The sequence below is a fragment of the Prionailurus viverrinus genome, chromosome B4 (assembly GCF_022837055.1).
Source record: "Prionailurus viverrinus isolate Anna chromosome B4, UM_Priviv_1.0, whole genome shotgun sequence".
Lineage (NCBI taxonomy): Eukaryota > Metazoa > Chordata > Mammalia > Carnivora > Felidae > Prionailurus > Prionailurus viverrinus.
The window spans coordinates 51532945-51558763 of record NC_062567.1 but is presented as its reverse complement, the minus strand read 5'-3'; the positions used below and the strand labels follow the sequence as shown (position 1 = coordinate 51558763).

The following is a 25819-nucleotide window of genomic DNA, read 5'->3' as shown; positions in this document are numbered from 1 at the left end:
TAAGAATATTGTGTGGGATGTGTGTTTTCACACATGAAGGGTGTTTATGAGTTAGGTTTGTATTGTGTATTGTGCCATGGAGCAAGATTCCTAAATCAGGAAGGGCTAAGATATGATTATCATGCCATCTGGAGGACAGACAGACAGAAGGGTGTGAACAGACAGACTCTTTTGGGGAGACAGTTGTAGCACCTTCTACAGTCATCTAGATCTTTCTCTTCAAAGAATGGTCCATGGACCAGCAACGTGGGTGTCACCTGGGAGCTTCATAGAAATGCAGAATCTCAGACCTCAACCCAGAGCGACTAAGTCAGAATGTGTGCTTTTAACAGGCTCCCAAGTGATTTGTATGCTCTTTGGGGTGTGAGAATCACAGGCCTTAGATAATCAATGATAGGTGTGTGGCCTCAGAGGAGCACTCAGGAAGGTTTGAAAACTTTGGAATTGGGAGCACAAGAGGAGACACCTAGGTCAGGGAAATTTAATTTGGGAAAGAGGGAGAAATGTGGGCCCTGGCTGCCCTCCTGTCTCCTGGCCTCCCACAACAGTCACTGTGCCAGGGTTTGGCACTATGCCCACTTTGGGAAAATCTCTGCTGTACCCATGCTGGAGCGTGACTGGACCTCAGGGGCTACCCAGGGGCAAGCATTGCATGGGTCCACTGCTGCCAATTCTGTTACACCACTACTTCATGTGATGGCCTGAAAGGGTCTGTGGAGGTCGTATCAGTCATGCCCAACCTCAGCTTGTACTGTCCCTTAATGAAATGAGTGATAAGGCGATGATACTGATTGAAGAGACTATGGAGGTTGGGGGGATTGAAATAGGAGTTCTTAACTTACTGTCATAGAAATTAGGATCCTTTCATCTTTCAAAAGTTTAAGGAGAGACCAGATGATTGTGTTAGTGGCATACCCTGTAACAACCAAATTAATGCTTTTTAAGGGATCTTTTGATGATTTTTAATGAGTTAATAACAAAATATATGAGAACATAATTCCAGACCCCTGGACTGATAAGCAATGTAATAATGTTACCAGGGGTCATTTTCAGCCTTTGAGGGTCTGTGTACCTCATTCACAATCAGAATAAGTGATAGAGAGACCAATATTGAAGGAAAATAGATTGAGATTGAACATAAGGAAGAATTTTCTGAGATTAGAGGGTAATGGGGGGAGATGAGAGGGTGCAGTATCTTTGACCGAGGACATGGCTGTCTCACTTGGCTTTGGAATACTAAGATGGGCTCCTACCTAGAAACAGGGAAGTCTAAAAAATGAACTATTGAATTTTTTTTATCCCAAGAAATCTTCAGTCAACTCTCAAAATAAAAGGCTGAGGTGGATATGTGGTGTATGTAAGGTGGTGAGGTATGGAGATGATGAGTGGCAGAAGGAAAAAAAAATCTTTTTAGAGCATTGAAATCTGCTAACAATTTTATTTTAAAATTTTTTAACGTTTTATTTATTTTTGAGACAGGGAGAGACAGAGCATGAATGGGGGAGGGTCAGAGAGAGAGGGAGACACAGAATCTGAAACAGGCTCCAGGTTCTGAGCAGTCAGCACAGAGCCCGACGTGGGGCTCGAACTCACGGACAGTGAGATCGTGACTTGAGCCGAAGCTGGACGCTTAACCGATTGATCCACCCAGGTGCCCTTGAAATCTGCTAACAATTTTAAAATAGGGCTTGGACTTAGGGGAATAAATTGTATGTTAGGATTGAAATAAGAGCTTTAGGTTTCCAGGTGCTTCTCTCTCCATGTATTTATCTTGTCTCATTGATGAGGTTTAAAAACCTCTTAAGGGAAAAGAAAAACTTTTTTATGTATTACTTCTTTATATCTCCAATGCCCCCAAAATGGTGATGATAGTAATAGTTACCATTTGTTCAGTACTATGCCCTATACTTTTCTCCAAATACTGTACATAATCACCTATTAAATACAGAATTTCTATGAGTGAATATTGTTATGCTCACTTTACTAAAGTTGAAAATAAGGCTCAGAGAGGTTAAGTAATTTGTGCCAGGTGGGTAGTGAAGCTAGGATTTGTATCAACTTTGAGCAAAGTCTCCTGTTGCCAATCCCTGAGCTATACATAGTCTGCATAGAGTAACAGATCAGTAAGGATAGATGATCATTGAAACTTGATGGCATAGAGATAATTTAAAGGCAGTGGATAATTACAAATAGTGAATAATTAGAAAACAATTTCTATTTCTTTTGTGGCATGTAGTCAGACACACACTCAATGAGACATGTAAGATTATATTCAAACATTCTCTTATTCACCTTCACTGTGCACTACCCTGCAGTCAAGAGCTTGGAAAGAGTGCAACTGGGTAAATATATTCATAAAGTACCACAGCCAAAGTCATGTGTGTGTGCCTACTATATGGACATATGTGTTTTAATCTGAATGGAATGTGCACCAAGTAGTGGGTATGTTTTTCTCGGTAGGTCTATACACATGAGGATGTTTGTTAGACTTTTTGGGTATGGTATGTACATATGTGTGTGTGTGTGTGTGTGTGTGTGTGTGTGTGTGTGTACAAATCCTGAAGGAGTTCAATGGTGTATAAAGAACTAGCTGCCTTCCACTCTTGGCCATGGTTGGTCTTTTTATACCAAACCCTGATATTCACTTTTCATTACTTCTCTAGGAAACATCAATGAGTTTTCTTTCTTGGAAGATTATGGCTAAGATTCTGGGTTACTTGGAGCCCCTATAAATATGCTACAATCAAAAGAGGTTTGCAGAGAAAGAGAAACAGCAGCCTCAAGGCAATCATCTCTTGTCTTTTACTTTCTAGCCTAATTCACAGCTGCCCTTGCATGCACACCACTCATGTAACCACCTCCTCTCTCCTAGAACCCCTCATGGAAGGTACTAAGAGAAGACATTTTATTTACTTCTTTGCTTTCAAGTGGGACTCTATTTGAGCCATCTCAGAAAGAGGAGAATTAAATATTATACTAATTTAGGAATCTAGAGTTGAGATTGTGAAAAACTGGTCATTTGTGGAACTAATTTCATAAAAAAAAAAACAATGAACTTTGACAGAAGCTGGGATGGTAAGAGGAGCTGAGTGTCTCTGTTTACATCTTTAGAAAATCTTCAGCAAAAGTCCTGGAAGTAGGAGACAGGATGATCTGCACTTGGTTTAAAAGCAGACAGAACACAGGAACCCCCTCCCCTACCTTCCAATGCCAGTACCTGGGAGACTTTTTTATGAGGGATTTTTATGACAAACTTTACTTCACATCTGATATTTCACAACATCTCTTTTCCAGAGAAGGAGGAAATACAGATATTTATTGACATACAGCATCAGAAGATGAGGAACATTTGCTATAGTGATGGACATAAAAAGGGTTTCTCCCTTTCCCTGGGTATGCAAATTTCCTGACTTAATTTGTGTACTTAATGCTTGTCTGTATTTTGCTCTCTCCTCATTAATGAGATTAAGAAATCATTTCATTAAGAAAGGACTTAGTAGATGGGAGACAGGAGAGGAGAGACATATAGATGGAGGCATAATGGGTACCCTGTACCATTTGAACCCCATACCCCTTCAAGAAGACCAGGTACAAGAGAAGTGGGGATAAATGGAACCTGATATGGGACACAGGTCCTGGCTCCTGTCTTCTGTATTCATAACCTCCAGCTTCTGCAGTTTTACTTTGAATTTCACTGGTCTTTGCTTTTCAGTCTGTCATGTTGAACAGAAATTCAGTATCAAATGATGCCCAAAGTCAAGAAATCCTTCCTAGTAACTGTGTTTTTCCCTTGGAAAAACATGCTTTCAGTCTCTGAGTACTGATATTCTACACAGTCATCACAGTCCAGTTTAAATGTTACCTCTGTTCACACCTTCCTGGGTAATCTGTATCAGAAGCAATTTATTTCCTTTGATATCCTCTAATCCTTTGTTTCAGTCTTAACCATAGCTGTCTTTTCCCACACTGTCTTCAGTTGTGGTTACCCTATGTCTTCCCTCTCTCCCTCACTCAACTGTAAGCTTCTGGGGTGGGAAGACTGTGCCCTGTATATTTTTATATTCTCTCCACAGGGCTTAACACAGAGCTAGAGAACTGTTAAATAACTTTCATTCATGGTATACAGTTGTAGAGAAAGAGGCCATGGGTAGACATGTAGAAGTAGGAGCATTATGAATATTAATTAAAGATATATTGTTAACATAGGTCTCCACATGATACTTTCAGGTATAGATCATGTTATTAGGAAATCTTTGTCCCACCAGTAAATTTATTCCTATATAATGTATTTATTTACCATTAATTCTTTTCCTCAAATATAGAGTTTTTCTTAGTGAAAAATAGATAAAAAAGAAGATGACAAGTGTTGAAAAAGTACAGAGTGTGATAAACGACTGAAAAAAAAAACAAGGTCTTATGAAAAGGAATAACAGGGATTTTTCCTTATTTTATTTTTATTTTTTTAAGTTTATTTATTTTGAAAGAGAGAGAGTGAATGGGAAAGGGGCAGAGAGAGAGAGAGAGAGAGAAAGAGAAAGCAGGAGAGAAAAAGAGAGAGAGAGAGATAAAATCCCAAGCAGACTCTGCACTGTCAGTGCGTGGAGCCCAATGTGGGGCTTGAACTCATGAACAGTGAGATCATGACCTGAGCTGAAACCAAGAGTCAGATGCTTAACCAACTGAGCTACCCAGATGCCCAGGAAATTTTTCTTAGAGGTTAGGAAAGGCATTTATGGTCTCTGTCATATATTTATCTGTCTGTTTATAACTGACTAATCAGCCCTTAGTACAGTCTGGATCACAGGTGTTTGCTTAGTGCAAAAATGGAAAATACACACCTAAGGATTACAAGTTTGAAAACAACTCTCGCACTTCTTGCACTATTTCTGTGACTTCAGTGATCACTTATGTTTACTTTATATCAACAGAATAGTCCTTTTTGGAATGTATATATGTATATATTTTGTCTGATTATTCACTATAATCAGAAAAGCATTCCCCAACTGCATTTAATCTATCTATGTCTCTTACTAGACATAGGAAACAACATAAGGTCTTATCAATTATTTAAAATGAACTAAGGACCTAGCATCTATCTGGAAGCTGAATTCAAGAAAGGAGGGTGAATTTTCTGACAAATTATCACTAGTTTTAAGTCCTCTTGTCTGCTCTGCCATAACTAGGACCAGAGTTTGGTTCAGGCAGTTTTGGGGTTCCTCCTAACAACTTGTTCTCCCCTCCTCCTCCCTATGCCTAAGGCGAAACTTGTGAGGTACTAAGAACTTGGTCCAAGGGGCACCACACAGTCTCTAATATCTGAAAGCAAGAAAAGTATGGGGGCACCTAGAACAAACAATCCTAAAATTTGTATGGAACACAAAAGACCCCAAATAGCTAAAGCAATCCTGAAAAAAAAAATGGAAGCATCATATTCTGGATTTCAAGTTATTTTACAAAGCTATAATCATCAAGACAGCATGATACTAGCAGAAAAACAGACAGATAGATCAATGGCACAGAATAGAAAACACAGAAGTGGGCCCACAACCATATGGGAAATTCATCTTCAACAAAGCAGGAAAGAATATCTAGTGGGAAAAGATAGTATCTTCAACAAATAGTGTTAGAAAAACTGGACAGCAACATGCAGAAGAATGGAACTACCACTTTCTTACACCATACACAAAAATAAATTCAAAATGGAGGAAAGAACTAAACATAAGATAGGAAACCATCAAAATCCCAGAATATATAGGCAGTAACCTCTTTGATCTTGGCCACAGCTTCTTACTAGAAATGTTTCCAAAGGCAAGGGAAACAAAGGCAAACATGAACTATTGGAACTTCATCAAGATAAAAAGCTTCTGCACAGAAAAAGAAACAATCAACTGGGGTGCCTGGGTGGCTCAGTCGGTTAAGCATCCAACTTTGACTCAGGTCATGATCTCACGGTTCGAGAGTTAGGGCCCCACATCAGGCTCTATGCTGACAGCTCAGAGCCTGCTTTGAATTCTGTGTCTCCCTCTCTCTCTGTTTCTCTCTCTCTCTCTCTCTCTCTCTCTCTCTCTCTCTCAAAAGTAAATAAAGGTTAAAAAAAAAGAACAATCAACAAACTGAAAGGCAGTCTATGGAATGAGAGAAATATGCAAATGACATATCTGATAAAGAGTTAGTATCCAAAATCTATAAACAACTTATCAAACTCAATACCCAAAAAACAAGCAACCCAGTTAAGAAATGGACAGAAGACATGAATAGATACTTTTCCAAAGAAGACACCCAGATGGATAACAGACACAAAAAGATGCTCAACATCACTCATTATCAGGGAAATGCAGATCAAAAGAACCATGAGATACCACCTCACACATGTCAGAATGGCTAAAAGAAACAGTAAGTGTTAGCAAGGAGTGGAGAAAGGGGAACATTCTTGCACTGCTGGTGGGAATGCAAACTGGTGCAGCCACTCTGGAGAACAGTATAGAGGTTCCTCAAAAAACTGAAAGTAGAACTACCCTATCCTTAAGCAATTGCACTATTAGTTATTTACCCAAAGGATACAAAAATATAGATTCAAAGGCCTACATGCACCCTGATGTTTATAGCAGCATCATCAACAATGGCCAAACTATGGACAGAGTCCAAATGTTCATCAACTGATGAATGGATAAAGAGATGTGGTATGCATATATATATATATATATATATATATATACACATACATATATACATATATATACATACACACATATATACATATACACATATATACACATACACACATATATACATATACACATATATGCACATATATATACACACACACACATATATACATATCAAATGGAATATAACTCAGCCATCAAAAAGAATAAAATCTTGTCATTTGGAATGATATGGATGGAGCTAGAATGCATTATGCTAAGTGAAATATGTCAATCAGAGAGAGAAAAATACCACATTATTTCACTCATATATGGAACTTAAGAAACAAAACAGATGAACATATGGGAAGGGGGTGGTGGGAAAGAAGAGAGGTAAACCAACCACAAGATACTCTTAATGATAGAGAACAAACTGTAAGTTGATGGAAGGAGATATTTAGTAGATGGGTGATGGTATTAAGGAGGGCATTTGTTGGGGTGAGCACTGAGTGTTGTATGTAAGTGATAAATCACTAAATTCTACCCCTGAAACCCATATTGCACTGTATATTAACTAAAATTTAAATTAAAAAAAAAGTACGTGGGGGTGAGGGGCGGTTAGTAAGAGCTAAAGATGGATCTGGAAGAAGGACATGGAGAGAGGTGACAGGGTACCTACAGAGCCACTGTCTTTGGGGTTGGGAAAGAGGTGGAACTCTGTGCTCCAGCCTATTTGCTCAGCACAGGTAATACCCACGAAGCCACCCCCAACACCACAAACTTCCCACTGTGAAAGGAATTTGCACTACCTCCATGCTCTCACTCTCCTAGTGGTTTACTGACTAGGGGTGGCCCAGCTGGGAGAGTTTGTACTCTGCCAGCAGAAGTCAAGCCGAGAGACTGCGTCCTGAGCCTGTGCCTGATCCTGAGAATGTGAACTACAGGTGCCCAGCAGCTTACACTTAGTGTCCTTGCATACTGGTTTGGGCTGTGATTCAGAAGCATAAACATGTCTCTGATTCCAAGGTTTTATTTTACTGTCACTACACCTGAATGTAGTTTTTCCATGTAGATTTGATAAAGAGAAGACAAGAAAGAAAGAAAGAAAGAAAGAAAGAAAGAAAGAAAGAAAGAAAAAGAAATCAAAACAAAGTAAAGGAGATGGATTACCAAGAGAAGCTTGGCAAATTGTCTAAACACAGACCAGAGTTCTCACAGGACAGAGCAGTCTCAGAATAAATGAACTGCCTCAAAGTTTTCACTATTCATTCCTGAGAGAAATTTGGCATAGGGACAGTTTTTAAACTCTTATGCTTTAGGCAATATTATCTTTCCCCACCTTTTGCTTAGCAATCCAAGATTGTATATTTTGGAAGCACATTATTCATGACATATTAAAGCAAAGCAATACTGGGGCGCCTGGGTGGCGCAGTCGGTTAAGCGTCCGACTTCAGCCAGGTCACGATCTCGCGGTCTGTGAGTTCGAGCCCCGCGTCAGGCTCTGGGTTGATGGCTCAGAGCCTGGAGCCTGTTTCCGATTCTGTGTCTCCCTCTCTCTCTGCCCCTCCCCCGTTCATGCTCTGTCTCTCTCTGTCCCAAAAATAAATAAACGTTGAAAAAAAAATTAAAAAAAAAGCAAAGCAATACTAGTGAATTATTCACTGAAAAGTTATTTCCATTTACAATTTTGACCTCAGCTAAAATTCCCAGTATTATAGCAAGTTGCTTGCCATTTTGTCAAAATAAATGAACATTCGTCCCAAGTTTCCAGTAAATAGCATGTGTGAATGCTGAATTAAATATTCCCAATCTTAATTTAACTGCTAATACCATTTTGTAATATTCATTTGTTTTAAGAAATGGCTAATTTTTTAAGAAATGTTTTTTAGTATATTCTCATTCACTATTTTTCATTATTTTGCTATTTACTATTGCATTTACTGTCTCAAATGATATTTTCCCTTGGGGTTGTATTATAATATTAAGAAGGTACAATTTCTCTAAATGGCTCACTCTAAAACTGGTAATTACAACCCCCCTTTAATTCTTTAAATTCTGAAAATAGCCATTTTATATAAATGGGAAAACCTACCATGTAATTATTGATATTTACTGATACCCTAATAATTATTGTGCTTTGAAAATAGTAGGCAATTTTGCCTAAATCGTAGGCAATTCAATAGTGATTCTAATTCCCATTTCTAGCTTAGACAACCAAACAAAACATTTCTGGGAGGAGGAACTAGTGCTTTCAGCCCATTGTTTATTTCTGTAGCTTCTTATTTTCACATGATCTCACTCACACTGTGCTCTAACTACATTGAACTACACTGGCAGACCCCAGGATATGGTATGTTCTTTCTTAACATTTGCACATAACTTTTTCTGTGAGGCTTTTCCTCCAACTAATTTCCCCTAGCTAAATCCTCACAGACCTTTGGTTTCAACAAGCCATCACCTCCCCTAAGAATCTTTATTGAATGTCCTTAAGACTGACCTATGTGTCCTTTCTATATGTTCCATTAACACCTTGTCATTCCCTGGATTTAGACTTATATCAACCTGTCCCCCACCTCCAACCCATAAACTCCTTAATCTCAAGGATTATTACTAGCTTCCCTTTGTATCCCCAGTCTCCAGTTAGTAATGAGTGCTTAATGTAAATGTCCTGAATGAATTAGCAACTAGGTGGATCATGAGACTACCTGGAAGTCCCCTAAAGACCTTTCATTCATTTTCCAGGGTCAAGATCTTCCTGTATATTATGAAAGTTAGTTTCCCTTTAGGGAAGGCAAAGTGAAGAACAGACTGGAACTCAAGCTCCCAGAGGAAATGGGGAAAGGTCATTAATTGAATTATTGTTTAATTATCTTGATGTTTAACTAATTTCCATTTTAGTTTAGCAACATTTTAACATCAGTTATAGTGAAGATAAGAAAAATTCAGATTGTTTTCTGATAAATAAATAAAATATTTCTCACAGCTAGTTATTATACTAAGGGAAAAGAAAGGAACAACAGTTTGTATTTATACTTTTTGTTTATTAAAATTTCTTGTAGTTCCCATAAAATGAAGGTATAAAAAATAAAGCACATTTTCTTGCAAAAGAAAAGGAAGACTAAATTATGGTATCAAACAGATGTGGATAATTTATTTTAGTTGTTATAAAATACTGACATTCGAAATAGGTTGTATCAAAGAATTTTATCTGCTTTAAAAAGAAAAAAAAATATTTTGTTTCAAAAAATACTGCAAATACTGCATCATCTTACCCATTATTTTTTTTAAGTTCACATTAACCTGAGATAGATTTATATGAAAATTTTAGAAAATTTCTCCTTTTTAATGTTGAAAATATTTTCAGGTTTACTTTAGAATTCCAGCTGTCAAAATGATCTTCAATTAAATCATCTTTGGTAGCAACAATGATTGACATTGAACATGTCAACTCAAACACATCAAGCTAAAAGTGAGAGCAAATTTGCATCTTGTCCTTAGACTTGGAAGACATAAATTCCACCAATTTGTAGTCTGGTTCAGGTGAGGTCATTTATTGTATGGGTCACATTTTTAAGAAGAGCTATTTAAAAAACATTTTGTATAACACCAAAAAGCCACACGACCCTTCTATGCCAGCACCTCCAGTGTTGGGGACTAGGAAAGGGAAGGGGGCTGGAGTGGGTGATGGCATTTCAGGAGCCAAAGGGAATAAGGGATGCCAGTGGAAAGAACTCTAAGAGGAGTTTCCTGAATTCAGAAATTCATGGGTTCTTGCTGGAGCCAAAGACTCCCCCAGCCTGGGCAGCCCCAGGACCCAGGGCCAGCTCTGCAGGGAGAGCCATTGTCTGCCAGCTTCTTGTAGATGCAGAGCTCTTCCCACATCACTGCTGACAAGGTTCTGCTCAAGCCCATAGCATAGTGGTCCTTCCCCACTGGTGGAAATTGCACATTTCAGGAGAAATGATGTTTATTTCTTCTACCTCATCTTCTCGCCATCTCACCTGGTTTCTGGAGCCACTCGTGACCTCCTAAGGCTGGGAGTCTTCTTGAGATTTCACCCTCTTTTTCATTACCTGACATTTTAAGTTCTGCTTTGGGGGATATGCAGTGGAGACAAGGGCTGAGATCAAGATATTGACCCAAAAGAGCAATTTCTCTTTTTCCTTGGGTTCCATCTACAGCCTTAGATGCCCTTTGAAAACTACCTGGGAGTTTTCAAACACAGACAGCAGGGGCTAATGGCATTCCTGGAGAAAATAGATCTGGAGTAGAACAGGCATTATTCATCTAGGCTTCTGCAAATTTGCAGATAAACTCAGTCCATCAGCCTCAGCAGTGAGATGGATTAGCATGAGCTAGGAGGTTAGAGACAGGGATGATGGAGGGAAAAGGCATATTTGAAAAATGCTGACAGGACTTCTTATCTAGTAGTTCTGGAATCCCTCCCACCCACCAGGCTGCCCTTGGCCCTCCCCTTCTACTACTCAATGCTCATTAGTGACTTCCTGACTTTGGGGAGATACCCATGGGGTCAAGTTGCATTGAGTGGGCAAGAGGAGGGGAGGTGGAGGGTGGGCACCAAGTAAAGGAGGCAAGAGGAGGGGGTTGACTGGGATTTTAGCTGGAGACCCATGGTCACTGGGGTGCTTGAAAGTTTGGCAGGGGAAACTGTCCTGGCAGCAGATACTAATTGCTGGGGGAGTGAGCAAGTGTGGGGAGGGGAGGGAATATTGAAAGAGACTGGGTTCCACTGCTTTAGTTTTGAGAGACCTGGTGAAATAAAATCCAATGACTTTGAGAGCTTCCTATGTATAAGAAGGGTTATAGGTGCTGAGAGGAAATAAAAGAGGGACACACATAATTTCTGGTCCCTTTCCTATCTCTTCCCTAGACTGGTTGCCCATGTGTTCCTATCTGAGGGGTGCAAGGAGCCCATGGGCAATTGTCCAGGGTGCAGAGGCAAAGATTACAGGCTTTCTGTATTCACACCCCACTCCCCTCCAGCAAAGCACCTCCAGTGGGCCTCCTGCCTCTCCTCACTTCTCTTCTTACAGAATGCTCCAGACACATTGATACTAAGTAAAAGGGGACCTATAGTGCCCTTCCAGAATTTCCAGTGGCTCCCAATTGATGGGCTGGGGGAGGGGGGAGGACAAAACCTCAAGAAATGACCAGCCATCATGGCAGGAAGGGAGGCAACCCACATCTGGAGTCCTAGAGAATGTGCTGTGAGGAGAGTGCTTTAGTCAGAGCCTAAGCTACAGGCTAACCTGCCAACCAGCCATCTTCCACTCAAAGTGCTGCCGGCAAAGTCCCCTTCCCATCCTCCATGCCAGCCTACACTTGTAACCACAGGATGGCAGGGGGAGGCAGAAGAAGGAAGAATGGATACAGGGACAGAAATGTCCAGTAAATTCAAGCCAAGACTGACAGATGGGATCAATAAGGCGAGCCAGTCTTAGCACCCTATAGAGTCCAATAGATCAAGACACAGAGTCAACAGAGACAGTGGGCAGTGGAACAGACAGGGAGACATACCCAGAGACAAAAGAGAGGAAAAAGAGGAATATCCAGAGAGCAGAGTGAAAGATCAAAGACAGATACAAAGTGACACCCAGAGGCCAGAGATATTAGAGACAGACACTGTCTCAGAGACAAGAGTTAGACCCAGGCTCAGGGGGTCTGAAAGCCATACACCCAGAGCCAAAGGCAGATCCATCAACATGAGGCCAGGGCTGAGGAAATAGCCAGGGAAGTGCACACAGAGAGGGAGGGAAAGGCAGACAGAGAAGGAAAAGGAGGTGGTGGGGACCACAGGGGGAGGCAGTGAGAAGGGACAGATAGAGGCTGCAAAAGGTGGGATGCAGAATCCGCAGAGTCAAGGATTCTGCTGACCTCTCAGAGATAATTTAGGGTATAGGGGACCTATCTGGGATGTAATTTCAGGTATGGGGGGGATTTCAACACTGTCAAGTAGAGGCAGTAGTGCCCCTTCTTCCTGAGACTAATGGCTTCTTGGGTCCATCATTTGTGTATTCAGTCCAGACTCTAAGTAGGCTCCATCTTCTCCATCTCTGATAAGTCTTGCTTCCGTTTGAAGATTAATGTTATGGGAAGGAGGAGGTACCTTCCTTTGGTCACTATTCCAGGGTCTTGGAAGCTCTATGTTTTGAATGCCTAGATCAGGAAGCTCTCTAGGCAAGGACTGTATCTTTTTCTTTATTCCTCCAGCACCATGCTCAATGCATATTCAGTTAGAATGTGCTATGAATACTGAGAGATTGTCTCAGGAAATACCTCCTAGTGAATCTTAAGCCAATTCTCTTTTAGTTTTATTCATACAGTGATGGGAAACATGGGTGAAGCAGTAGGATAAATGGTGTTGGTAGAGGAACCTAGTAGGAGATTTTGGAAGAGATGGCTGGGGAGGGTGCTTCTATCCTTGTTTAAAGGACTCCTGAGTGTTCTCTTTAGCTGGACATAGAACTGGCCTCCAAATTACCACAGGCTGACTCCGAGTAGCTCTCTACACTCTCGTCCTGCCAACCAGGACCTCCTCCATACCCCGGACCCCAGGAAGCTTTCTTACTTCTAAATTCACATCTTGCTGTCACAAAGTCCTGAACAAAGTCCCATTTAAGTCCTCACTCCACCCACTTACCCAGACAGTATCCCATTAGTCTTCCATTGCCCACCTCCAGCTTTCCTCCAGGATTCCAGCTAAGCCACCTCCATCATCTCCCATCCTTTCCTTGCCCTGGCCTTAACAAGATAGGAACCCCAGAAGCCACACCTCCCTAGGGTCCTGCCTCCCCAGGGGCCCACCTCCTGAGGGCCCCAACTGTCTGACACTCTCTAAGCTCCACTCCAACTCCTGACTCTGCTTGGCCAACCTCCTTACCTGTCCCTCGGTTTGACTTGCACTTTCTACTCAGGTCTCTCTCCTCTGAGGTAGGAAAAGACCATGGGTAAGTGATTTCTCCTTTTTGAGGTTGGAAATAAAACTGGGACAGAACCAGAGAGGAAGAAGGCTGGGCACAAAGTGCACCTGGATGTCCAAGCCCTGTAGGATTTGAACAGGAGGTATTTCATTGGCACCATAAATAGACTGTGGATTGGGGTTGCAGACCAGAGGCCCTGCAAGTTGGGAAGGGCAGGTAGGTTTGCAGGGGTCACAGTAATTTGGTTCTCCACACCAGAGAAATTATCAGCTCTGTTGAGGAAAATATGAAGCAGGGGAGGTTATTCCTTGGCACTTCTCCAGAATCCTTCCCACCTCTTTTCCCTGCCCTCCTTCCTGGCCTTTCCTTATTGGCTCAATACAGAATTTGCTTTATTCATCTTTGTCTTTCCCACAGGGCTCAGCACATAGTGTGCTTAGACATGTTCTTTGAATTAATGAAGATTCTTCCACCTGGCTTTTCTTTCCTCTTTCATGTTTTGCCACACTTTCTCACTGGAGATTCTGAAAGTGTGTCACATCTTCTTAGGGAGGACATTGGTGTGGAATCTGCAGAATAGCAGGTCCAGTTTGATACAGTGGCACCCCCACCATCAGAAAGAATTTGAGGGTCTTCTTTCTCCATGCTCAAGGAGCTAGATATCTATTTTTACAGCTGCTGAAGGTATCTCCTTGCTTTTCTTATCAAATTTTAAAAAGTTGTGGTGGGGATTGATTAGAGTCTAGTTCAAGCTGTAGAAAAAGATTACCAAATTCCTCAGAGTGTGGCTGCCTAGTGGTCTTTAGAAACACTGGGTCTGCAAGAGGCAGTTTGCTGTTATCACAAAATATATTTGTAACTCTTTAAATTTAAAGGTCCTTGGAGTATTAAACTGTTCTCAACCCTCTTCCCTTCCCCACCGCCATGTATACTGTGGGCTGTACCCCAATACTAGAAGCCCAGACAACACTTATCCATGCATGACACCTGTTTTATTGATTATATATGGCAAATGTTTATTCCTAAATTGTCTTTATCTTGCCCTCTAGCAGTTCTTGGGTAACTTCTCTACATTTTCAATTGACAAATGTTACATGCTTCCGGAAGATAGATTCATTGTAACCTTAATTTAAGCAAAATTATGTGGAAAGGACAATTTCTTTCACTAAGTATATCCTGAATTCATAAATATGAGCTGCGATTGTATTCTTTTGATTTATCGGCATCCCTTTTTTCTTTCAGTATCATAGAAATTGCAAAGCAGAGTAGGGATTAGAAATAATGAGGGAAGAAGGATAATGATTGTCCCTTAAAAAGTGGTGGTTGAAGCTCTTTGTGGTAGATTATGTTGCCATCTGAGTGGGGCAGATGGGTCTTGGTGGAGAAGTCATATGGATCTATATTTGGATAAGAAATCAGGACTTTGAAGCATGATACAGCTTTCAAATGACTTAGATGATCTGGTGTCTTTCCTGCAACAAAACAAAATGAAACAGTTAACTTTCAAAGGGAACGGGTGGTAGTGTAGAGCATCTACCTAGAGTCTACAGAGGAAAAAGAGCACAGTCTGGTGAGAATGAACAGAGAAAAATACAGCCTGGTACTTACACAGGAAACAGAAGGACACATTTAAAGATATGAAAGATGATAACCAGCGACATAGTTGACCTTTCCTAAGCTATCTTGTGTGCAGTGTAGTACTCTGCGTGTGTGTTGGGAGAAGGTCCATGGAAGATGGAGCCGTAGGCTCTGACCTCGCACAACTGCTAGACTAAAAGTGGAGACAGGGTATTGGTGATACATGGGACTAATGGATGGACTTCTAGATTCTCTTTTTACAAGGAAAGGAAGGATTTTGGGGGGAAAGAAGCATAGCTCTTTATCAAAACTTCTTGGAAAAAAATATGAGAAAATCAGTGTTTACTGTAGACAAAAACTATACAATGTTACAGTTGTAGTTTGGAAAATAATGTAGTGAGACACTTGGACTTCCTTCTAGTGCTTTGTCCTGAGGACTTTTATTAGGTATTCTGTTTGACAGGATTCAGGGTTGAGAAAAGGCAGTAGAGAATCATAGGGGAATATAGAGAAGTAATTGATTTTCACTGTTGACATCGATGTATCATATCACTTTCTAATCCTTTAATGGCACACATTTCCTGACTTTCTGTTTATCATTTGAAAAATCTAATTCTGATTCTTCCTGGTAGCCCATCTAGTTTCTGAATAACTCTAGAAGCAGAAGTTCAGATTTTTCTGATTTGTCAAGTTGATCATCTTGTTTTAGTGTGATTGAAATATTAGGAATTTCCAAAACTGGATTATGACTGAAACTAAACCTGTCAATGTGTCAAATCGTGAATGAGGAATGTTGCATTTAACTGTGTCTTCTCCAGAGTTATCCAAAAGGGACTAAAAAAAGTACTTTGTTCACAACCATCCCAGAATGATACTACATAATATGGAGTCTATACAGCCTCTAGAGAAGCTCTGGCTATCTGCTTGTTTACCTAAATAATGGTGCAATGATACTAGTAAAGCATGTGTATGTAACAGGGACTTCTTGGTATTGTAAGAAGGAAGCAAACATGTTTTGGTCTACATCTACATAAATTTTGGTCTATATTTGGCTGGATGGATATGGTTTACATACAACTGGTGTGAAGCATGTTAGTTTGCATCAGGATGGGTTTTCAGTGACTTGGAATTCAGCCTCTGCCAGACTGGAATGGGATTTGAGAGGTGCAAGCTGGGGTTGTAGAGTAAGTAAGTAGGTAGGTGAGTTGGAGGAGGTGGATGTGTTTCCTCTTGGTGTAATGAGCAGAATGTTTGGAGGCTGCCATGCTTTCAAGTTTAAGACTTGTTTGCACCTAGTAATATTTACTTGAAGAATTAGGGTTTCCAGCCTCACTGAGAAAAGATGAAGCCAATTCTAACCTAAGTAGTTTTTATTTTAGAAAGGGAGACAAAGGCTTCTTCCCAGTAACTTGAAAACAGAATATAGTACAAAGTAAGATCACAGGTGGGAGGATGCCTGGTAAGTGATCCATTTGGTGAGGTTGTTCTCAGAAGACTCCTGGGAATAAGTTTGGATATTTATCTTCTTTAGTATGAGCTGAATTTGGTTACATCAGCTTTCTTTTCAACATTTCAAGGAAGCTATCTGTCATATACTTCTCTTTTCCTAGGCGAGAAGATACAATTTTATTACTACTGCAATGGTTTCTCTCTCTTTTCCTTTTCTGCACAAAGACTGGGAATTATTATCATTCATATTATCATCATTATTATCACATCCCAGTATCTAGATCTGTATTAATATCTTTTTCAATTATTTAACTGGATCTGTCTAGTTGGGCAAACTGGATTTACTTGTTCATATAGTCATGGGGTTTATTTTTTGTCTTTGGTGGGAGGCATGAAAGGATGGCCTAAAAGAGACTCTATTTATTGGATTATGGCCCAAGCATAAGATGTAGCTTGAAATGATGTTTTCCTAGGAAACAGTTATACATAATGCCAAGATGGGGTAATTCCCCCCCTGTTCCATGTGGCCTTCCCAGGCTGACCCAGAGTGTACAGAAGATACTCACTAGTTTTGCCAACACCAGAAAATGAGGTTATTACTATTGTTATCTTCATCAACTACAAAGCTATCTGGAATCTTGACATGCTTTTGCTGTGACTCCTCATTTCTGAGTAGGAATACCCTTCCTGGTTAATAATTTATGTATCTTTTACTTATCTTGGCAAGTGGAGAAGTGTTTATGAAATTATCTTAACTGTAAATTCCCAGAGAGGAGAATTCTCTATTTGCTACCATTGTCTTACAGTGTGTGTAACTGAGTGTGTGATGATTTGGGGATAATGGTGGTACTGTTGATAATTTAGGAGAAGAAAAATGTTGCTTTTTCTTGAGTTATTTTGCACAAAGAATCAGTGTGGTGCCTGAAGTTTCTAATTTGGAATTTTCCTTTGTTAACATTTATATTTAGTTGAATCTGATGTTGAATAGATTCAATCCAGTCTTTCTCACTTAGAAACTTTTTGTGGTTTCTACTTGAGGGACAATCCAATTTCTCACTTTAGATCCAACCTGAAGTTGATACCAATCTGGGTAGTTATTTATAGAGAGTACAGAAAAAATGGTAGCCAATGCAGATTTTTTTTTCCTGGGAGATTACAAGGACATTTTATGGATACTTCCCTATCCTTCTGAAACAAGTGCAATCTTATTCTACACACCATTCAATCATTTGACTATTGTCCCACTCCTCCCTTCTGAAGGCCAACCTTAGTTTTTACAGTTTGAGTATCGTGTCATGTTGCCTAATGACAAAGCATTGGGGGAATTATTTTCTAAATAATGTAAAGCAGTGAAAATAATAAAAATCTGTGTTGTCTGTTCAGTTGTCACACATCAAGATGATAACAGTGGAGTAAATCATAAATTCTGACAGACATTGTACTTTATCTCAGCTGACTTAGGTTACTGCCTTTGTACTTTCACTGTGTTGTGGTGAAAGACTTGGACCTTAGTTCTTGTGTCAGATCTCTGACATCACCAAACTGGGCTGTAGATCCTGGGGTACTTCTTGACTATCACCCATTAACTCCTTGCACCTCAGACTTCAGTTGGGGTAGGAAAGGGAAGCTTCAAGCATCATCAGGCAGAAGCTCTGCTCATGGGAACGACCTCAACACCACCCTGACTGTATATTCTTGTGCAAAGTTCTAGGTCAGTGAGTTATACCACTGGGCATTAATGAGGGGGTGAAGGGGTGAGGGGAGAGCAGAGGGCAGGGAGAGCATACTGGTGAGATTAGATATCTTTCTGTAGGTGTGCCCAGTGAAGCTCAGGGAAGGAGGGTCATGTTGAAAAAAATTTGGAAAGAATGTGTTCTAAGTAAGGAGGGAAAGTCTATGTGAGGGCTATGTTAATGCCAGCAAAATGTGCATTTGTAGGGAATTATTTGTCCTGTTCAAGCTGGAGACACAGAAAAAGTTATTAGTAGGAGTAAATTGTAAAACAACAGTGAAAAAGATTTAGAAATACAATCTTATAATATTATAAGTTTGGATTTAGTAGAGAGCAGAAAAATGCAAGTTTGGTTGGAAGTGTGTGTGTGTGTGTGTGTGTGTGTGTGTGTGTGTGTGTGTGTTTAAGACTTGAGAAAAATGTCTTTTTCCAGAAGGAGGGTAGAGAGAACTCACACTTCAGTTATCTGGTGCATATAGTGATCAGGAAGAATGTGATTTAGGGTTTTGTTCTACTTTAAGGACAGCACTCTGATGGCTACTGGGTGAATCTGAGTGAGAGCTGAGAGGATCTCATTGTTTAGAGTTACTAATTTTATGGACCAGGAGGGTGGACAAGGGAATATGGCAGGAGGCTGGCCCTGGATATGCAGTATTTGTAAACCGTAAGAATCTACTAGGTAGGGATCTAGTGTAGACCAAGTGCCAAGTGTCTAACTGATTTCCTGTCAGCTTAATTGAATTGAGGGCTAGGTTAGTGATCCCCAAATATATGAAACCAATGATTTCAGTTAAAAATCTTACATTCGTTATTAATTTTTATTCAATATCCATGATTAAACCTAGGATCCTTGGAAGCTGCTCTGTCATTCCCCTGTTTCTGGACATATTTGGATTTTCCTCCTTCTGAAACTAAAATAGAAAGACAAACCTTTATCTTCTTTGTTGATCTTCCTATGCTAATACCATGTACATAATACCCATTATTCCTTATCTCATGCCCATAATAACTTTAAAAAATAGTGAGGAGATCCAAAAATATACAAAGAGTCTGTACCAATGCCTGATGCCTTTGTGCTCATGTTCGACATTGCTCTAGGTGCTGTGAGCTCAGAGCTGGTCACAGACATGGGTTACATTAGGGAACACTAATGCCCATTTTTATATTATACTAGGTCAGGTCTCTGGTTGTCAACAATAACCAAGACATAATAATCAATCTGATATCGCTGAAGTCATTTTTTTCCAGCACCACCCTGACGTTTCAGGTCTAGAATTGAGTTAATCACATTTTAGAGTTACTGGCAAACTGGTATTTTTCTAGTATTGGTTCTTCTGGTTTAAGGATGAAGAGGAGATTGCCATTATCTGACAAATATTTACATTTTGCTCCCCTTTGGCAGCCAAATCGTGGAGCAAATGGCCAAATGAATTAGAATAAAAAGATGTTTTGTTAAACCATCTCCTTTAAACTGGAACCATCTGTCTTCCTACCCTCCTTTATCCCATTTGGGACAGTCCTGTTTTACAGATGTTTCCCAATGGTGTATGCTGGTGTATGCTGGCCATCAATGATAGCTGAGGTTTGGGAAGGCCAAGACTGGTGGTGTTAGGTTGTCAGGGAAATTGCAACCATCTTTCTGCCATTGGGCTCCCATTTTAGAAAATGTCCACTCGCCACCCCCATCTTCCTTTGCACAATGAGAACCAAGGTTTCATTTTCTTCTCTAGCACTCCCTAAGTGCACTGAAGGTGGTTTATTTCTTATTAAGAATGAGGCTGTAACTAGAAAATATTTGGAATAGAATGATCAAAGAATAGGATGATTGAAGAAATCTCAGGAGAGTGACTTATATTTGGCCTCTAGAGATATATTACCTATATTTCCTCTAAAAGCCAACCAAAAGGGAATGGGCTAATGTTGTGGGCAGGAATTACAACTAGCTGTAAAATCATCTCTAGGAAACTATTGAATTAGGTATAGGGATGCTTCAGAATCTTTCTTGGCATCTACAAGGATGGCCTGAAGACATTTTTACCCTAGATTAGGTTTGATTTTAGCAGGACATGGTTTAGATGGAGCTTTCAGGTTTAATGATCCCAGTGCTTCTAACTCTGGCCCATCAGTATCTACTTGGGAAGAAAGTGGATACATCAGCATAGGGTGACCTGGGCACAAAGATAAGAACTGGCTCAAATACTCCTTTACTAACCATGTCAGTCTTGACTCTTTATGGAGGTAGGGTGCTGCAAGAGAAAAATTATGGTCTTTGAAGTAACAAAGAACCAAATTCAAATTCAAGCTTTTCTACATACTGGCTATATGAGCCTGGGACTGTTGTCCAACCTCTCAGTCTGTAAGGTGGAATAATAATTATTATTTCATTGGGTTGTTATGAGGATTAAATAAAATAGCATATGTGCATTACTTGCAGCTCAACAAAAACTGGGTCTCTTTGGTCCCCCTCAATGTTTCCCTAAATCTTGCACATATACCTGGTACTCCTATTTTCCAGATACCGTTTTTCTCTGCTTTCTGAATCTGTACGTGTTTCCCAATGACTCTAGATTTGAAGTCTAGGGCCCTGGTTTATTAGTTTGTTTTCATCCCACAAAATGGCAGTAAGGATATGGAATTTTTAAAACTGTGGTAACATGAGCCATTTTTGGTGCTCCAGGCATTTTTACTGCTGACAATTTTGGTTATAAATCAAAACCAAGAGAGTTCTATCTTCCCACCCACTCCTCTGATCTAAAGTTTCTGATTTGGGGCTGGATCATTCAGGGTGGGATTCAGCTCCAATCAAGTGTAATGTCAAGCTTCTTTATAAAGGGCATTCAGGGAAAAATAATGAGGATATCTTTTCTCTTTCCAAAAAAAAAAAATCCTACTTCTTGGAGTCTTAAGATGTAATAGTCAATCAACATAACTATATATTCATTTTCTACGTCTTAAATGTCTCTTTTGGTTGCTTGGTACAAATATGAGCAAATCCTTGTCTGAGTAGTGAGAATTGGAGGTGGGAGTGTGGAATTCAGAAGGAGGAAATGTATGGATCCTGTCCCTTCTGGAAGCTTTTAGACATTAAAGGAATTTAAATGACAAACCCAGGATACCAGCTAACAGAAAGGGAAAATTAGTTTCAGCTAAGTGTCAGGATGGGCACTAAGTTATGGCAGGCAGATAGGAAGGGTTTGGAGATGGGGACCAGTCAGGATGGCTTAGGAAAGGCGTCTCAACTGTGGGTGGAAAGGTTGTAAAATAGAGTTGGGAAGAGCCAGAAGGTCAAGACTGGACAGAAAGGAGTGAGGAGGGTATCCTTGGCAGGGCAGGTACTTACTCAGGCCAGAAGCTCATCCCAGGAAGGGTAAGTCAGGATGCGAGAAGCTGAGTTAGGAAAGGGGTCTGAAGGAAGGGGGAGAATTTAGGGTGGGGCTCTAACAGCTGGGTCAGAGGGTCTGGACTGAATATAAACTATTGGAATAATTGCAGATTATTTCACAGAGAAAGGGCATTTTTGGACATGGCATTTGAGGATGATGTTTCTCTGTGTTGTTATAAACTCGATTTGTGGTAGGCTCTTTCAGGATTCCCAGTCATGGATTTGCCTTCTCTTCTGTAAGTTTGCTTGTTCATCTGTTTGTTCTGCCTGTTTCTGTTGGAGTCATAAAATATGATTATTTAATTCCCAGATGTTTTGTTCTTTGGGTTGATTCTCTGGTATCTTCATATTTTGTCTGTAGCCCACTGTCCCTCATCTTCAGTAAAAGTGAAAAAGCACAAGGACTACCCTGCACAACAAAGTTGAGGGGAACAGAAATTATCAAAAGCCTTACCCCTCTCCCACCCTACCATTCAGGTGGTCCTCCTCTGGGATTCTGGCTCATGGTCCACTGATGGACTTCAGGAGAGTGTAGGACATTATTTCAAGGTGACCAACATCAGAGGGCTCTGTGATTCAACAAATGTTAAGAACCACTGTTGTGTCTTTCTTGGGAGGTAGGTGACTGTGGATGGTTCCCCAGTGAGACAAACGTGGTACAAACATCCTTAGTGCTCAGTAATGAGCCTCCAGAGACAGAGGAAGGAGATGAAGGAGAAAGAGGATTTGGGAAAAGGGAAATGGGTTCAGAGGGAACTGGTGGGAGGGGTGCCCCATCTTCCCTTGTTTTCCAGCCTCTTTCTAGCAGGCATTCCTTCTCTGTATTCTCTATACCTGATAATTACAGATTTTGATCCTCCTTCAGTGTAAATCTGTTGAGTGCCTGCCATTTATCAGGTTCTGAACCAGTTCCTCTCACAACATCACCTCATGCAATTCCTTTGTTGAACCTGAAGTGCACAGAGTGGAGTCCACCCTTCCTCAGTCATGGCTGTTTGCACCATTGCTTTCTGTAAGGCCCTGTATCAATGCATGATATCTCCCCTTTCATCTGGATCTCTATTATCATTTCCCACCTTTAGTGGATGTACTTGCTTTAGTGTATTTAACAAATACTGTTCTGGTCCATGCTCTATATATGCATTTAGATACATTCATCCACTCAACAAATACACAATATTGACTATGTGTCAGGTACAGTTGTAGATGCATGGAATATAGCCAGAAGCAAAAAAAAATGTGTTTCATGGGGCTTATATTCTTTTAGAGTGAAACATCATGGCCAAATAACTAAAACATATACTACCTTAAATGGTGATAAGTGCTGCGGGGGGGGGGGGGAGGACAGAGGAATAAGATATGTTGTGGGTAGTTGGGGGGATTGAATTTTTTATGGAGTAATTGATGAAAGCTGAGCTATACGTATGCTATGTCATCAAATGCAGTAAGGAAGCATCCATATGGATATCTGGGTCCCAAGTGGTACAGTTATAGGGGACAGCCAATACTAAAGCCCTGATGTAAGGTCTTACCTGGTATGTTAGGAGGCCAGAATGGTTAGAGGCCAGAGGTTAGAAAAAAATAACTGAAAAGAGAGAGAAACAGAGGCTGAGAGTTACCAACATCAGTGACAAATACTCTTGGACTTTGTAGTCCATTGTAAATGAAGACTTTGGCTTCTAATCTGAATGGAAATGGAAACCTGTGGGAGACTGTGATTAGAGGAATGTTGTAACATTTTTAACAGATATCCTTGACAAATATATGGCATTTTTTGCCTGTTTTTAAATGTAGATAAATGACATTGTGCTATACACCTCATATGCTTCAATTACATTACCTAACATTGTTTCTGAGATTTACCCATGTTGTTGCTTGTAAATCTACTTTATTATTCCTGACTGTTGTGTAGTATTTCATTGTGTGCATATGGCACATTTTATTTATATATTCCACTAGTAACAGATACTGGCATAGCTCCAACTTCTTGCTACCACCGTAGTACTGTGATGAACAGGCTCGTATGGGCCTCCTTATGGATTCAGGAGAGTTTCCTTGGAGTGTTTACCTCGGAGAAGGATTGTGGGGTAGGAGGGTGTGTGCATCTTAATTCCACCAAGGCTATGCTTCAGGATAGTGGCCCCAGTTACACTGCCCTAAGGAGTGCATCATGATTTATATTTTCTCATCCAATTTTCATGTTGATCCAGCAAAGGAAGTGAAGTTAATTTTTCTTGTGGATGAGGAAACTGAAGCTTAAGCAAATTATGCTAGTTTGTATAGTGAAGTAGAAGAGCCAGCACTCAAATCCAAAATTTCTGACATAATATTCATTGTTCTTACCAATACAGTGCTGACCACTGCCTCTTCTGGAAATAAGATGAGGCAACCACAGGGAAAGATTTTATTATTACTATTATTATTATTATTACTATTATTATTATATTTGAGCCTCACATATTTTTATATCTGGTCTAACTTAGTAAGCCTAGGACACCATACAGTTTAGCACCAGCATGTATGAGAGTGTCTAATTAGAGTCCTTAGCATTTCAAGGAAAATTAAATGGAAAAAAAAAGTTTTCCTTGGCTCATGATGGCGATCAAACAGGCTTGAGTTTCAATGGATGATGTTGATGCCAGTTATTTAGAAAGGCTAATTGTTTTTCAATGTTTGGGGACTTTAGATAAGAATCCAACATTAAATATTGGATAGATTATATTATATTATATTATATTATATTATATTATATTATATTATGTACATATTGTATGCTAGGCACTGAACTAAGTACTTTATAGGCATCATTTCTCTTACTCCTCACAAGTACCCTATGAAGTAGTTACTTTTACTCCCATTTGACTGTTGTAGAAACTAAGTCCCTGATAGGTGAACTAATTTGTCCAGAGTTATCAGGTGTGAGGTTGAGTTGCAAGTTGAACCTGAGCAGAGCTTTACTCCTGCAGAGCTTTACCCCGAACTACTAAACTGTGCCACCTTCTTGTGAAGAAAGCTTTTAAAATCTCTTGTTGAAATTTAGGACAATGTCTTGTCAGCTGGGGTGGTTTAGACCAGTCATGGGAAGTACAGTATTAGTTGGGCAAGAGTGTCTAGAGAGGATCTGAAGTTTGAAAATGTCCCCGGGTGTCTTCATTATGCCTCCCTGTGTCCCCCAAACTGAGAACCTCTGTGTTAGGACATCCCATCTATATTATAAGGCCTGAGTGTGATGCCTTCAAAAAAGTAGGTAATCTCTAACTGGGCGTGGGTGGTTGGTTGCCTGTAACCCCCAGCTGCCTTTTATTTTTAAAAGTGTCCTCAAAGCCAAGCATTCATTATCACTAATGTGTGGCTCATCACCGGTGGTTTTCTCTCCACACCTTTTATTTTGATTGTCATCTGCAAGGAATAAAGTACCATTTATATGTTTACCTGAGCCAGGTTTATAAAGGTTGCTTGACTACAAAGTATGTATTTCAAAGTCAAGTAGACAGGAATTCTGCATTATGTGCTCTTTTGGGTTTCTCTTCTCTGTTTGTACATTTGTTCAACAAATACTTATTAAGCACCTAAGTCACAGTCTGATGGAGGAGGAAGGCAGTTGACTGGAATTTTGCTACATTAAGATAAATGGCACTTGGGATAATCCCGGTGCTATGAGAGCACATAAAAAGGGCGGCATAAGTGTCAAGGGAGGCTTTCTGAGACAGCAACTTTTGAGCCAAGAACTGAAAGAAAAGTGGGGGGTAGCTATGTGAAGGGGCCTAGAAACCATTAGAGGCAGGGGGGTAGGGTGAGTAAAGAATTTCACAGCTGGAGCAGGAACTGGGCAGGGGATGGGGCTGGAAGAATCAGCACAGATCAGACGATGAAAGAAGGATTATGAAGGAAGGACAGTGGGAACCACTGAAGGGTTTAAATCCTGGGGGTGGGTGGGGGACACACCAGTCACATTTATAGTGTAGAAAAGTTCCATGAGTGAAGAATTTACTCCTTATCTATCTTATCTATCTCATATGCTTGTTGGTAAATCACAACATTGGAACTGGTGGGTGGAAAATAAAGAGTCTAGATGGATTTGTAGACAGAAGGT

The 25819-nt window shown here is 40.2% G+C and overlaps 2 protein-coding genes across 7 annotated transcripts in view; both read left to right on the top strand.

Annotated features, from left to right (window-relative positions):
* Window positions 1–25819, top strand: part of LOC125169830 (cationic amino acid transporter 3-like) — a 373522-nt gene that overhangs the window by 261976 nt on the left and 85727 nt on the right. The window lies entirely within an intron of this gene.
* LOC125169841 (cationic amino acid transporter 3-like) overlaps window positions 1–25819 on the top strand; it is a 155317-nt gene that overhangs the window by 125535 nt on the left and 3963 nt on the right. The window contains exon 1 of one of the 6 annotated variants that reach the window (XM_047865628.1): window positions 3295–3393. The exons of 4 other annotated variants lie outside the window; for them this stretch is intronic. The gene's annotated coding sequence lies outside the window, so the exon portion shown is untranslated. Of the gene's footprint in view, window positions 1–3294; window positions 3394–13522; window positions 13613–25819 lie in introns of those variants that run through there. One more of the 6 variants, XM_047865627.1, reaches the window with a different exon arrangement.